We start from the raw sequence: 15,905 nt of genomic DNA, 5'->3' as shown, positions 1-15,905 counted from the left end.
CTTAAACAAAACTGGTCCAGTTGTATAGGTCACACTTTATGGTTATTCAGAATGAAATGAAAGCTTTAGAGGGGCAGGAAAGACGGGCATGCTGCAGTCCATGGGGTTGCAAAGAATCAGACACAACTTAGCGACTGAACAAAATTTATTTTATCCAGTAATATAAATGCTCTTAGGGAGGCTGGGATGGTAGGGACAGATTTTCAAGGTTTGTTATTCTAAACAAAAATGTTCAAGAAGTCCCGTTACCCATGAAGTACAAAATAAACAGAAATCCACAGAAAGGGCACTTCCTTATACCCCCAATATTGCCTTCAGGGCACTGGCTGCTTGGCTGACATTTACATTGGTATTTTCTTCTGGCTTTTCCATGAGATTTGCTTCCTCCCCTCTTATGGGCATTCCCCTTTGTATCAATTTGTTACAGTGAGAAATCAGGCACATGTTTCTTCTTATGAAGTGAAAATCGCTCAGTCATGTCCAACTCTTTGAGATCCCATGGCTTATACAGTTCACGGAATTCTCCAGGCCAGAGTACTGGAGTGGGTAGCTGTTCCCTTCTTCCCAACCCAGGGATCGAACCCAGGTCTCCCACATGGCAGGTGGATTCTTTACCATTTGAGTCACCAAGGAAGCCCTGTTTCTTCTAATATCAGGTGCCAATATCATCTGTTCCTAAAATCAATCTTTCCCTTTCATTCCAGGGCATTCCAATATGCTTTTTTATCCCCTCTCCTCTATCCTCATTTTAAGACAATCAAAGTTGTGCACCCATCTCATGTTAATTCATGAGCACAACTGACTTCTGAACAAAAAGGCTGGGACTAGATTTTCAGTCATTCCTGACCCAGGGATGTTTCCAGCATTCCTTGATCCTCAAAAACCCTCTCGAATGTGAAGAAGTTTTCCGTTTTCAGGGTTCACCTGCCACAAATTAGAAGTGTAATTCTTTCTGTCTTCAAAGACTCTTAGACAACTGGATCACTGGAATCTCAAGGAGGTCCCCAACTGTACAAGAAAACTTCATATCATTTTTCTGTATTACATATTATTCATTCTTTCTGATTTTTTCCCAGCCAAGTTCCTTGTTGTTGTATAGTTCACTGATGCTATATTTTCTACACATATCTCCAACCCTAGCCCAGCTTCTCTCAGATTGAAACTTCAAGCTTGAAGAATGATCTGTAAGTATAGTGCCTTTCCTTTCCTCACTTTCCTCTGCTGGGTGATGGAAAGGGGATTCCTGGTTTGTCACACGGCTTTCCCTTATCCTCCTGGACCACTCAGATCCAAGCCACTTCTGCTATGGGAATCAGAGTTAGATCTTGAGGTAAATATAACCCTTAGATTCACAGTTTTTCTGAAAGCAGGGGCAGATTGTCAAAGTAAGGGTGGATTATCTGATCTCCTCAGAAGTAGGGCTGATGGTATCCTCTCATTTTCTGAGGAACTAAAAGTACATTTTTATTGTTTATCAGGACACGATTAAATGATAGCTGATCTTCAGTTATAGTTTTGATATCTAGAGATCATGCTTACTCAGTCATACCTTTTTTTGAGATTGAGTGGATTTATAAATTGACTTGGGAAAACATTACATTCTTATGATATTGAATCATGCATTTGACAAAGAGAGGAGTTAAAAAATACAGCAGAAACTAACACAACATTGTAAAGCAATTATACTCCAATAAAAATAAATATATGATAATCCATATGGAAATAGGACCTGAAAAAGAATGAATATGTGTACATGTATAGGCAGGAGAAACATCAACAACCTCAGATATGCAGATGATACCACTCTAATGGCAGAAAGTGAAGAGGAACTAAAGAGCCTCTTGATGAGGGTGAAGGAGGAGAGAAAGAGCTGGCTTAAAACTAAATATTAAAAAAAACTAAGATCATGACATCTGGCCCCATTACTTCATGCCAAATAGAGGAGGCGAAGGTGGAAGTAGTGACAGATTTCTTCTTCTGGGGCTCTAAAATCACTGTGGATGGTGACTGCAGCCATGAAATCAGAAGATGTTTGCTTCCTGACAGGAAAGCTAAGACAAACCTAGACAGTGTGTTGAAAAGCAGACATTACTCTGCCGACAAAGGTCCTTATAGTCCAGGCTATGGTCTTCCCAGTGGTCACATAAGGTTGTGAGGTAGAGTGCCAAAGAATTGATGCCTTCAAACTGGTGCTGGAGAGGACTCCTGAGAGTCCCTTGGACAACAAAGAGATCAAACCAGTCCATCTTAAGGGAAATCAACCCTGAATACTCCTGGAAGGACTGATGCTGAAGCTGAAACTCCAGCCTTCCCTGCCATGTGAGGTCACAAAGCACCACTTCCAAAGGGCCTGGGCTCATATGTGAGTCTGAGCAAATTATAATATTAATAATAAAACGGTCTCTGGAGCTACACAGCCCCTGTAGATATTTATCCTTTCCAGAGAAGGATTTCAGTGCAAAGCACCACTCCCTCTTCCCTTTGGCTGCACTCCTCCAGTTCCACCTCACATCAGATAAGGCATCTATGACAGACCCTTGTTTCTGTCCATCCTAGTAAATGCCATCCAATAACACATTAACAACTTTCTCCTTGGTCTACGTATCAGTATGGCTGCCAAGTCAATGCTATCTTATCCTTCAGAATAAATAAGAAGCCGCTCCATGTCTAAAACTTACTTTATATTCTAAACTCTCTCAACTCTGGAATTTGAATCACAACTGGAACGTGAGTGAGTCACGGCCAGAGTTTGAACAATGAAAGTTCCCAGGATGGATGCCCCAGGGTGGATAGTCACTGACTTCTCCTTCCAACCTCATCCAGATGATGAGTCAGCTTTTGGCTGTCTCGTGATTTGCCCTCTTCCTCCTGGTTGCCCCTTCACAGATCTGCTCTCCTCTCTGTCAGCCAGTTTTCTCCCTCTGAAGCTTTAGAGGAATTAGCTGAGTAACTCTACCCACACTGGAAACATCCACTTCTTAAACTGAGCATTCCCCATCCTTATTACTTCTCCTTCTTTTTCCTTCAAGCTGCAATTTCTCTCAAGAGGTCGTATGTACATCTCTTCTCCTGCTTTTCCTAGCTGCCCATTCTGGGGGTGTCAGCCACCTTCCAGGACATTCCTTTAAGCCTTGGTCTTCTCTGAAGCTCTCCCATCATCACCTCCCTCCCCACCCCATCACCCTCTGTGTTTTCTATAGAAGCCGTCCCTCCCACCTTGCATCATCCAGGTTGAGCTCATGCATCTCTCAGATTTTCAGTAATTTGCACAGAAGTATAAAACCTCAACCGCATGACTGGCCTTTGGGGGGAAATATTTCTCATCCCTCCAAAATGATCACTTCCAGAATGGACAGAGAAACTAAAAAAAAAAAATCCTAAACTAAATTTGGGTGACAAAAATATTCAGAACCAAACCCCTAAATCTTATAATCGTGTTTTAAATGACCATGAGAGGCAGAGTAGCCGTGAAGTGAAATGACCAACTCTCTTCCTTCGGGCTGACAGGCCAACAGGCACTGTGGTCAGTTCCTCCCTTCACCCTTCCAGACACTTAGAATCTCTGCAGTAAAAAGCCATGGGCTAATGGAATCCCCGGCCTAACCTCCTTTCTTTCCTGATCCATTTTTGCCTCACTAATTCTTTAAGGGAAGTTGGGTGGGAATTTCTGCGTCTGCAGAGCATTAGGAAACACACTATGGACATGAGGAGAAGGCAGCAAAGAAACAACCAGCCTGGCTTTCTGAGTCCCCACACCAACAGAGTGGGCCAGTTTTCCATGACAGAGGAACATCAATCTCATGGACATTACCCAAAACTCAGTAAATCAAAAACCGCATCTCCTTTCCCTGAAAGCTGGCTCATTCGCTCACTTTCCCATCCCCCACCCCCCTGGTACCACCACTCCACTTTGCTAATAACTTTATCTCCTTTCCTTAGCCTGATATCCCGTCTGTCACTGCCTCTTAGACCCTTCTCTTCCTCTTTTTTTTTAATCATTTCTCCTCTTGCTCTTCACTTCTTAGATCAGAGTCTCATCAACTCACTCCCACATCACCACACCTACCCAGTGGATGAGGACCTCCGCCCCTCCTGTTTCCTGGCTCCTGTCTAGTATTTCTTGGGTCATCACATTAACCACTCCCAATCCTGCTCTCTTGCTGAAGGATGCAATATGGCTTTATTGTATCTATTACACCAAAATCAAACGCTCTTTCTGAATTCCCAGTTGTACCACTATTTTGTCCCTGCTCACCTCCATCCCACCTAATTTCCATCACTCTTTGCTTTTTATCTTTCAAGGCTCTTTTGTTAGGTGAATGCAGGTGCATCATTGCTTTGACTTCTTTGTTCTTTTAAGTTTTATATAATCCTGTTCTTGCTTCTATTAATTTTTCTCCCTTAAATTCTGTCTGATTAATATTACCAAACTGAATTTCTTTTGGTAAATATTTGTATGGTGTTTCTTTTTGCTTCTCTTGATCTTTAACCTTTTGGTTGTCTCTTTCAAGCAATATACGCATAGATTTTTGTTATATTATCCAATCTAATAATCACTCTCTTTCAGTAGAAGTCAGCATAAAATGAGACTGGGGAAACTCTGGCATTCACGTAAGGTGATACTTTATTATCAGGTGTTGGACTCCGAAATGTGCTGCTTTTGCCAGTTGGATCAGCTGTGTGGCAACCCCTTTTCCAGTGTTCATATTAAATTCTCTATCTCTGTGTGCCCCCCTCCACTTCCCTGGTCCCCTAGGTCTGATGGCTTGACAGTTTCAGATAACATAAAACAATAGTTGTTCTCCATCTTTGCCTGATTTGTGATTAGTTTTTCCTGGCTATTTTTGTACTTTAGCATTTCATCTGCCTCCAGAGACTTTGATGCTGGGCACATATTTTATTTATCTAAACTTTAAAATGCTACCATCCTTTGTGAGAAAAGATAAGTAAGAGTTCTTTCTCTGGTCCCCCTGTGGAGCTGTTCTTTGTTTTATCAGTAATGCATGTGCTGGAGAACAACCTTAATGGAATCTGTCCTGAGTGTCTGAAGGACATATTCGAATTGGAATTCATTCCTTCAGGACGATTTCACCATCCTCGCTGTGTCCATATGTTAGCCTGTGCATACTGTGGTAGGTTTGTATCTTTTTGAGAGCAGGGTTTTTCATTTGTGGATTGCAGATACTTAGAACAGAGCTAGGCTATGGAAATTAAATGATTCTTTTGTGCCTTGGAAGGAAAGTTATGACTAAACAGAGGCATCACTTTGCTGACAAAGGTCCACATAGTCAAAGCTATGGTTTTTTCAGTAGTCATGTGAGAGTTGGACCATAAAGAAGGCTGAGTGCTGAAGAATTGATGCTTTTGAACTGTGGTGTTGGAGAAGACTCCTGAGAGTCCCTTGGACAGCAAGCAGATCAAACCAGTCAATCCTAAAGGAAATCCACCCTGAATATTCACTGGAAGGACTGACACTGAAGCTATAGTTCCAATAATTTGACCACCTGATGGGAAAGGCCAACTCATTGGAAAAGACCCTGATGCTGGGAAAGATTGAAGACAAAAGGAGAAGGGGGTGGCAGAGGATGAAATGGTTAGATAGCAACACCAACTCAACAGACTTGAATTTGAGTAAGCTCTGGGAGATAGTGGAGGACAGAAGATCCCGGTGTGCTGCAGTTCATGGGGTTGCAAACAATCGGACATGACTTAGCAACTGAACAAAAACAGCAATAAGGCTATGGAAGGAGCTTGACGAAATCCTGCCGGATGCAAAGACAGGTGATCCTGAGTTATCCGGCCCTAGGTATACAGCTTCTCCGAACCTTTCTCACCCTGATATTGTCATTATGCCACCAACAGGGCTTGCCACACATCTGCCCAACGTGGACAGACACCTCTTAGAGCACCATCCTGCTCCAGATCCCTGGATCCGTTCCAGCATGGCTTCTCCCAGGAACAAATGCTTGATAGAGCCAACAATCCCAGAACTTCCAAAATGGAAGTGATTTACCTGGAAAAACAACACAGAATAATCCCTTGGGCTCACTGAACCACTTGGCAACTTGCAAGCTAGAATCTGGTCTCTGATTGATGTCAGATGCTTGAATTAGTTAACCCTGTTTCCCCTTTAATCAATGAATCATTTACCCAAAAGAGGCAGAATAATACAAATGATTATTTATTTATTGCTTTGAATCCCTTCTTCAAGCACTTTCTAGACTAGTCCATATTTCAGTGCATGTCACCTCTCTTCAATCATTTCCTCTTGACACAAGTTGATTTCTAAATTTGATACTTATTGCAGCCTACTGGATATATTGTTCTGTGGATTTTTTTCCTTCCTGATAGCATTAAAAACTCTTTTTATTCTTTGATGCACATTTATTATTTTTGTTTAATTAAATTGCAATGTCTTATAGAATTCTTTTGGTTATAATGTATGCTAGGGATAAAATCTGTATAAATGCATTTCATTGTAAGTTTGTTGGAGAAAGTGAAGGAATTTTTCCCCTATGCTTTCCAGTAAGGATCTTCAATAATTCTCCTCATTCCTCTAAATTAACTACTAACCTAGGCTTGATCTTATTTTTGTTTAGAAAATCTGTATAAATATAAATATTGATCCAGAGACATAAAATATATGTCCACTGTCTTGAATTCATTGGATAAAAGACACAAATAGGAAATATAAGACACAGTTCTCAGGAAACGCCAGAGGAGATGAAGAGCATCAGATGCTGAAAGGTAGTCCTTTCTAAGTGAGAAACTTTTGCCAGTTTCCAGCCAAACACAGACAACTATACGACAGTCTTCTGCTCCTTACCTGCCATGTCACCTGAGTGCTTAGCCAAAGTTTCCTTCACAGATGCACAAATAACAAACTTTATTTGGGCCTCAAATCAGATTTTTTGCTTCAACACAAGTCCCAAATAGTGAATTGCCCTTCAACAGCTGTATGCAACACAAGATACTAGGAAACATCGGGTGGCAGGGTCAGTGCCGTTTGTTTCAACAATAAAATAACTTATTTTAAGTGATCTAAACAGAATGTTTGGTGGCTTAATAGGACTTTTGACTCTTTTCCATGGAAAATCTCAGTGAAAACACAAGGTAAATTTTAGACTATTTTCTGGTTAAGCAAATGCACAAGAGGCTAGGAACACACACACAAAAAAGCTAGAATATAAAGATTAAATTAGAAAATGGGCAAAAGACATAAACAGACACTTCACTGAAGAGGATATACAGATGGCAAATAAGCACATGAAAAAAACATATTTCACATTAGTAGCCATTAGGGAAATGCAAATTACAACCACAGTAAGACATCACTACACAACTATTAAAATGGCTAAAATTAAAAATACCAAATGCTTGCAAGGACGCTGAGAAACTGGATTCTTCATGCATTACTGGTAGGAAGATAAAATGGTATAGCCACTCTAGAAAAGAGTATGACTGTTTCTTATAAAACTAAACACATGCTTACCATAAGACCCAGAAATTGTACTACTAGAAGTTCATTACAGAGAAATCAAAACTTATGTTCACATAAAAATCTATACATGGATTTCTGTGGCAGCTTTATTCCAAATAGCCAAAACCTGAAAACAAACCAAATGTCTTTCTGTGGGTGAATGGGTAAATAAACCATGGTACATCTGTACCATGGAATACCACTTGGCAATAAAAAGTAACTTGGAACAAGTTATACATAGATCTCAAGGAAATTATGCAAATATTAAAGTCCATATCAAAAGGCTATATACTACATGATTCCACTTATGTAACATTCTTGAATAAAAAATTATAGAAATGAGGAACATATTAGTAGTTGCCGGAGACCAAAGAGCATGAAAGAGAGGGAAGTAGCCAGAATAATAAATGGTAACTGAGGGATTTCCCTGGTGGTGCAATGGTAAAGAATCTGCCTTGCAATGAAAGGGACTCCAGTTCAATCCCTGGTCAGGGAACTAAGATCCCAAATGCCTGGGGGCAACTAAGCCCCTATGTTACAACTACAGAATCCCTGCATCGCATTGAAAGATCCCTCATGGCACAACTGAGACCTGATGCAGCTGAATTAATTAGTTAAGCAACTGGGGTAAACTTGTGATGGAACTGTTCTATATCTTGACTGTGGTCAAGATCACACAAATCTATACATGGGATGTTGTTGTTATTGTTTAGTCACTCAGTCGTGTCCAATTCTTTGTGACCCCATGGACCGTAGCTCCCCAGGCTCCTCCATCCATGGGATTTCCCAGGCAAGAATACTGGAGTGGGTTACTGTTTCCTTCTCCAGGGGATCTTCCCAACCTGGGGATCAAACACGCATCTCCTGCTTTGATTGGCAGCCAAGTTCTTTACCACTGAGCCACCAAGGAAGCCCTAACATGAGATAAAACAGTATAAAACTAAATACATACACAGATAAGTGTGCATAAAACTGGTGAAATCTGAACATGGTTAGTGGAGAGCATCAGTGGGTTACCCTGAGGAGGACACTGAAAGAAAAGTACACAGGAGCTCTGTGCTATTTCTTCCAATTGCTGATGAATCTAAAATTATCTCACAATAAAAAGCTTTAAAATTGTTAACATTAGAAGAATATTTGTAGGCTATTGATTGATAGGATTGAGGTTTTAGGTTGACGAATTGTTCCTCTGAAAAGTGATCACCTTAGGGCAATGTGGCAGATGAGTACAAAGTTGGAGTATTAACTCAGGTACCAAGGCAATGGATAACAGACCTGGACATCATTCCCACTTTTTCCTTTTCTTCATCTTCTTCCACAGTAAGTCATCAAGTCCTGCTTCTTACGCATGCCTAAAATCTTATCTCCTCCTTTGCTTCCACTACCATCATCTTGGCCATCAACCTTTCTTAAATGGACTATTCCAATAACTCTTGACTACCCTCTGCTCTTCCCTGAAGTTCATCTGTTATCAAAAGTGCCATCAGCTAGGCACTTTTCTTTTTCTGTGGAAAATTTTTACATAGAATTTATTTTAACATTTTTATTTTTTATTTCATTCAAGTTCTTATTTTATATTGGAGTAGAACCAGTTAACAACGTTGTGCTAGTTTCAGATGGACCGCAAGGGGACTCAGCCTTACACAGACATGTATCCATTCTCCCCCAAATTCCCTTCCCATCCAGGCTGCCACATAACATTGAGCAGAGTTCCCTGTGTTAAGAGCTTGCATTTATCGTTGTGTACTGGGTCCTGCATTTTATTCCTAAAACATCCCCTTCACTCTAATATCTCCATCTCCCTTAGGGTAACCTAGCAAAATGCAAATCTGTAAAAGCTTTGGCCTCACAGGGAAGGACACCGACCGCCCCCATCACCATCCCTCCCTATCTCTCTCCTGCATCCTTCTCGTGTGACTTTGCTCATGCTGAAACCTGATGAGAAATTCCAGATCCTTCCCCAACACCAGCCTCCCTACCCAAATCCTGCTTGTTCCCCCAGGGCCCGTCATGACTTCCCAGGGGATGAGCACTCTCTGAATTCCCACTTCACTCTCATGCATTGGGCTATTTTATTGCCTTCTGTTTCCAGTTATCTCTTATACATTTGTTGCTTTTCATTCTAAGGAGATTTTCAACCCCTTGAGGGAAGTGCCTGGGTCTTAAAATTCTGAATTCCATACATTTCAAGCTGAGTGGAGGCTCTCACACAGCCAAGCTACACAGTAAGTCTGTTGTGAGGACGCACACACAAGCGTATGGAACAGGCAGTCTGGGCTGAGCTAACGCCTCTGCAAAGGCAGGGAGGTGGGAAGGAGAATAAGAAACCGAAGGAGGGTGCTGGGAATGGTGTGGAAGCTTAAGGAGGTGGCTTCCTGACATGAGCTGGGTCTTCTGGGAGAGAAATTTCAGCCTTACAGAAAAGTCACATTTTATCGTATCTAACAACCGCGTCAGAAGGGGTCTTGAATCCTCAGCACAATTTTGCATTCCCGCCGCAGTCGCCCCAGGTGCTGTTTTCCTACACTGATCTCCCTAATTGTATCTCACTGCTCATTTGAAATGTGATTTGCAAAAAAAAAAAAAAAAGAGAGAGAGATGTGATTTGCAAATCCAGCCCACTGCTTCAGAGCCCAAGCCTGCCACCCATCCAGACGCTCTGCCCCTTCCTTGCCCAAGTCTGCTGCAGGACCTGTCTCTCCGAAAGAGCCTTTGTGCCACTCTTTTACAATCATATTTTGGGTAAAATGTTCAGTTTCCTCTTTGTGATTCCAGTCAGACAGAGAAGATCTGAGCTCAGTGTGCAAGAAAGGGCAGAAGATCTGTAATTTTCCTTAAAATGGTTCTTGGCCAGAGCCCTGGTCTAATTTGTATGATGCATCGCTCGACAATGTTACGAAACACCATGCTGGCCTGCAAGGCTAATTTATGGAAATTACAAACATGCATGGATTGGATTCCTTTTTTATGTTATAAAATGGTTTGACTGTTTGAATTTTTGTTGGCTTTTGAGTCTCCCAGGGATGAGTGAGCCCAGAACTTCCTAACGCTCTCCCGGTACATCAGAATCTTGCTGATCTGATGGTGGTCTGTGAGTCCAAAGGCAGAAAAGCTTTTGAAAATGCCTCCCGCACTCTCTTCGGTGTTGCATTTCAAAGTCTCTTTGAGATGATTTTATTTTTGTGAGACCTTCAGAATACTGTTTGTGGGCTGGCTGTTTTGTTCATCTTGCTTGATATTTCACTAACATCTCAACAGACAGAACTTCAGCCAAAATAACTTTAGCTCGTACGTCAATGAAATCCTTAATGAAAGTACATTAAAATCAGCTTCAGGGTCTGACTTAAATCAGTAGGGACACATTTACACTGTAAAAAAAAATTTAATTGAAAGGATTTTCCTTTTTCCAAAAATATGTGTAGTCATCTGATCCTGAGTATATTCAACACCGTCAAATCCAAGGTTATCCTTGTATGTGTGTGTTTTCAGTCACTCAGTTGTTTCCCACTGTTTTTGACCCCATGGACTGTAGCCTGCCAGGCACCTCTGTCTATGGGATTTCCCAGGGAAGAATACTGTAGTCGGTTGTCCTTACCTCCTCCAGGGGGTCTTCCTGACTCAGGGATCGAACCTGTATCTCCTGCATTTCCTACATTAGCAGTTGGATTCTTTACCACCAAGCCAACTGAGAATTCCAAAGCTTATCCTTATAATGTAGCAAATAGCTGCTGATTTGTTTGTTTAGCTTTGATGATGAATGCCATTTTTTCTAGGTACAATATAAACTATCAAGGATTTGTCTATTAGGAACTAAGGATGTTGCAGCGGGTTTTTCTCAATTTAATATGTAATTGCTATTTGAGATATTGTTTAAATGGGTCCTTGATATTACTTTTATCCCAAGAAAGGTAGCTTATCATCAGTTTTTGTCTAAATGAAGAATATTACTAAATAATAAAAATAGAATTTTTGCCTCTTTAATCCCTCCTTCAATCCTATGGACCAAAACAAAAGCAAAACTGTTTCTTAAAGTCATAAATTGCTCTCTTATCTTTTTAAAAACTTCAGTCAATCTCTTTCCGAGAATCTGCCTATAGTTAAGGTGTGGAATATCTTACTTTTTATTCATTCATTCTTACAACAGACATTTTCCCTAAGAATTCTCATTTCTTCATTCCAATTTTGACTTTACAAGCAAGCCTGCTATTTATTTCTGGGAGTGATCAATGTCTCTCAGGTTAATCCTCAAATAATTATATTCAAACACCCAAAGAGCACAAGTGTGGCAGCCTAGCTCCTTAACTCAAATTCTAAATCACTAGTTATTCATGTTAATGGTTATAATGAGTTTTTCAAGCATATATTACCATGATTTAACATGCCAGAAAAGGAATTTAGTGTTTCTTTCCCTTGCTAAATCTCAAAAACATCTAGGATTAAAATCATACGAAACCCTTTTTGGTTGACCCGCGGGTATCACAGGGCAGCTCTCATCCCTGTCCACATGTTTTTACGGCCTTTGGTGACCAAGTCCAAGCTCATACTGCTAGCCACACAGCAGGTTGATGAGTTAGTTGAGAGATGAGGTGTTGGGACAAGGAATAGTGACTTTATTCAGAAAGCCAGCATATTCAAAAGATGGTGGACTAGGGTCCCAAAAAACCATCCTACCCAAGTTAGAATTCAGGCTTCATTTATACTAAAAGGGGAGAGGATGTGACTGTTTGTCGCAAACATCTTGTTTGCCTGGATCCTTTGTTCTTTCAGCTGTCCACACAGGTCTGGTCACAGTGTTCCTGTTAACCTCCAGCAAGACAAAGGATGCTCTCTATTCTTCAATAAGCAACATTCTTTTTACAAAAGGGACAGAGCCAGCATGACCAAGCTCAGGCAACAGAGCAGACGGTTAGAGCTAAAGCAATAGATCTAATATGAAGTCAGTTTTGTTCTCTGTTAGACTTTCTCCTTCAATATGTCGAGAGGGAACAGAAACAGGGGAACCAATGAGCTATACCTTTTCCATTTTTTTCACATGTCATTCACCCGCAATAAACATGATGGTCATTTTTTGAGAGGAAAGCTTGTGACACCATAGGTGACCTCCATGTTCTCTCTCTCTCTCTCTCACACACACACACACACATACACAGGCTCACACACACAGGCACTATTACTGCTCCCTAATCTCAAACCCTTGGGAAAACGCTGCAGCTGTCTGCACTGGAAAACTGGGCATAACTGTGAATTTACTCTGCATCCAGTCAACTCGTTCAGACAATGACAGCCTGCAAGTTAGGGCTTCATGTGTGGCTTTATACTCCTCCCCTGCTGAAGGCAAATGCCAGGGCTGTTACCCAGCTCTGTACCCTCGCCTACTGTCTCTCCCACTTTCCCTGCTTCATCCAGGTCACCATCAAATCAAGCCGTCAGGATGGAGTAGAAAAACCATAGACCCTGGGGGATGGGCTCAGACCAGTAGGAGAGCGGCAGCGGCAGAGAGCTCAGGTCTCCATCCCAGAAGGACTCCACGCCTTGACGCTGCTCCCTCCTTTCCTGTTTCCAGCCACACAGAGCCTGCAGGGGCCAAACTCCTGATTTTCTTTAACCTCTCTTACTCAAGCCTTCCTCTCCCTGCCATCTATCCACACCTACTGCTCCAGGAATCCCTGTCACTTCCTTCCCAGAAGAAAGCCTGGAATATTCTATTGAAGTCTACCCTGCAGATTCATCCCAGTTCAGCATCCTCTCCTGAACTGTTGGTCTGCAGGGTAGTAACTATGCCTGTGACTCTGGAAGGAATCTCGTCAAGTGGACCATCAACTCTCAGTTGTAAACAATAGCAGTGGAAGGTTTGATGGTCCTTGGATGGACATTTGTAAGGATCATCTCACCATGATGATTTTATCTCAATTATCTGGCCTCATGGATGTCCTCCGCTGTCTTACTGTAGCCCAACACTGGACGTAACTCAAAAAAACAATCTTCTTGATACCGATTCTTCCATCAGAGGCTGCCTGGGTCTTAATCAGATCAGGCTTTCCTTTTCACTTAGGTTGTCTTCCAAAACTAAGCCAAACATGACAAATGCAATTTCTACTCCTTCAAAAGTAGCTGCCCTGGACTTCCCTGGTGGGGCAGGGGATAAGAATCTGCCTGCCAATGCAGGGGATACGGATTCCACCTCCAATCTGGGAAGATTCTACAGCAACTAAGCCCATGTGCCACAACTACTGAATCTGAGTGCTGCAATGACTGAAGCCCAAGCACCTAGAGCCGGTGCTCCATCCACAGTAAGAGAAGCCACTGCAAAGAGAAGCTTGTGCAGCACAATGAAGAGTAGTCCCCACTTGCCACAACTAGAGAAAAGCAATGAAGACCAAGGGCAGCCAAGATTAAACAAATAAATAAATGAAAGTAGCTGCCCTGCCCACCTGCCTGATCACCAACGACACCATGGGACGTTCTCTCCATCCTATCAGAACATCTTCAGGATGTTCTTGCAGCTGTCTCCAATGTCATTCCAGAAAGCATCCTGCCATCGCTGTAATAGAGGTCTGCTTTGGTATTCAACAGCACAAAGACTTCTCTTCCCTTCCTGCCAACTTGAGGCAAAGGACAAGAAAATTCAGTAAGTGCCAAGACTAAATGAATCAGCCCCCCAAAGCCAAGAGAAGATTATGTAGGAAAAATCAGGCCAAGAACACCCAGTGCAAAACAATGGTCATTTTAAGTGTAAATTTCATGGCCTTTATGTCCCAGAAGAAACAAACAAATTAGTCAAGATCTTAGCCTCAAAGAAATTAGTTTGGAATTCAGAAAGAAAGTGTGACAAATAAATTTAAGGATTTTACAAGAAATTGGCATTTTTATCCAAAGCACAAGACTTGTATTTCATCAAACTTCTCCTCAGGAGATCATAAAATGCTACATTATGAATGCACTGGAAACTTGATGAACTATTGTTTTTGGCTTGTTTGCAAGAAAGCAATAAAGTGGCCTTTTCTTGGCTGTTACTAGATTGTTGTCATTATCCACGACATCACATGAACCTATGTTATCTTTAATTTTGTTTTTGCAAACTTAACAGTCACAAGAAAATCTCCTCTTTCCTTCTTGGTGAGTTTCTTTATTTTCAGTCTCTCCTTTGTTCTGATCTTAGCTCGGAGGGAAAAGAAGTGGAGAAACTCATAGAAGATCTAGGTCGGCAGATAGAGGCCTGATAAAGCCCTGGTGAATCTATACACATTTTGGTTAAGTATTTTAAGCACCACTGTCATGCACAATTGGTCCCAATATCATGCTAGTCATGAAAGAATTTCAAAATGTCAGACAGTTTAGTGGATATTTCCCTTCCTCTGGTTGCCCAGCACTGCAGGGCAGCCAGGCTTTGTAGGCTGTTATTTATCTGACTGATGGGTGAGCACAGGTCTGTCCTATGGGGAGAAAGCTTTGGGTAAGTGCCTAAATTTATTGTCATGAAGATGGAACCCTAGATTATGAGGCAAACTTCCAGTGTCAAATGTTGACCTTGGAGTCCCCACGCCAGCCTCTCCAGAGACTTGATTTACTGCTCAAGGGATGTCATTCACAGAACAAGATGGCGGACCATGATGGCAGCTAAAAGAAAAACATAATTATTAAAAACACTTCAAGGACTTCCCTGGGGGTCCAGTGGATGACAATCCCAGTCCCCTGCCAATGCAAGGGACACAGGTTCAATCCCTGGTCCGGGAAGAGTCCACCCATGGAGGAGCAACTACGCCCCCGTGCCCACGCACCCAAACTACTGAGCCCACGCACTAGAGCCGGGAAAGCAGTTACTGAAACCCATGTGCAGCGCACTCCACAAGAAGGAAAGCCACAGAGTGAGACGCCCGGGCACCGCAGCAGAGGGCAGCTCCCGGTCTCCACAGCTCGAGAGAGCCCTCTCACAGCAACAAAGCCCCAGTGCAACCAAAAAGCAAAATAAATAAATAAAAACATGTCAAGAGCTCTAATCCCTTGTAAGACTGGAATGGGAAGCAAGCAAAAGGAGAAAGCTTCAAGCTTTCTCTGTTTGTCTGTTAAAGACATCCCAATCTAGAAGAACCATGGAACACTTAAGAACAAGTTAGGGTGAAAAACAAGCAGGGCTGGTAAAGTTTCCAGTCAAGGAAGGAGAAAGGGGAAAAATATGGGCAAACACTAACAGCATATAGAGAGTGACCTGCACGCTCCAGACTTTCCAGGTCAAAGAGATGTGCTCCCCACACCCCATCATCCCTCTGTCTGTTGGAAACCTCTTTCTTTAAAAAGCTTATTTCATTGAAATGTTAAAACATCTACAAAGAACTGACCAACCAACTCATAGTGACAAAGGCCACCGTGAACAAGACCCCAGTCCTTCAGGTCTGGGAGGATGCTTCAGGAAGGAATGGGAGGAACC

Source organism: Cervus canadensis, chromosome 10 (genome assembly GCF_019320065.1).
Source record: "Cervus canadensis isolate Bull #8, Minnesota chromosome 10, ASM1932006v1, whole genome shotgun sequence".
In the NCBI taxonomy this organism is placed as follows: domain Eukaryota; kingdom Metazoa; phylum Chordata; class Mammalia; order Artiodactyla; family Cervidae; genus Cervus; species Cervus canadensis.
The sequence above is the reverse complement of the archived record's forward strand: the minus strand, read 5'-3'. Positions refer to the sequence as shown.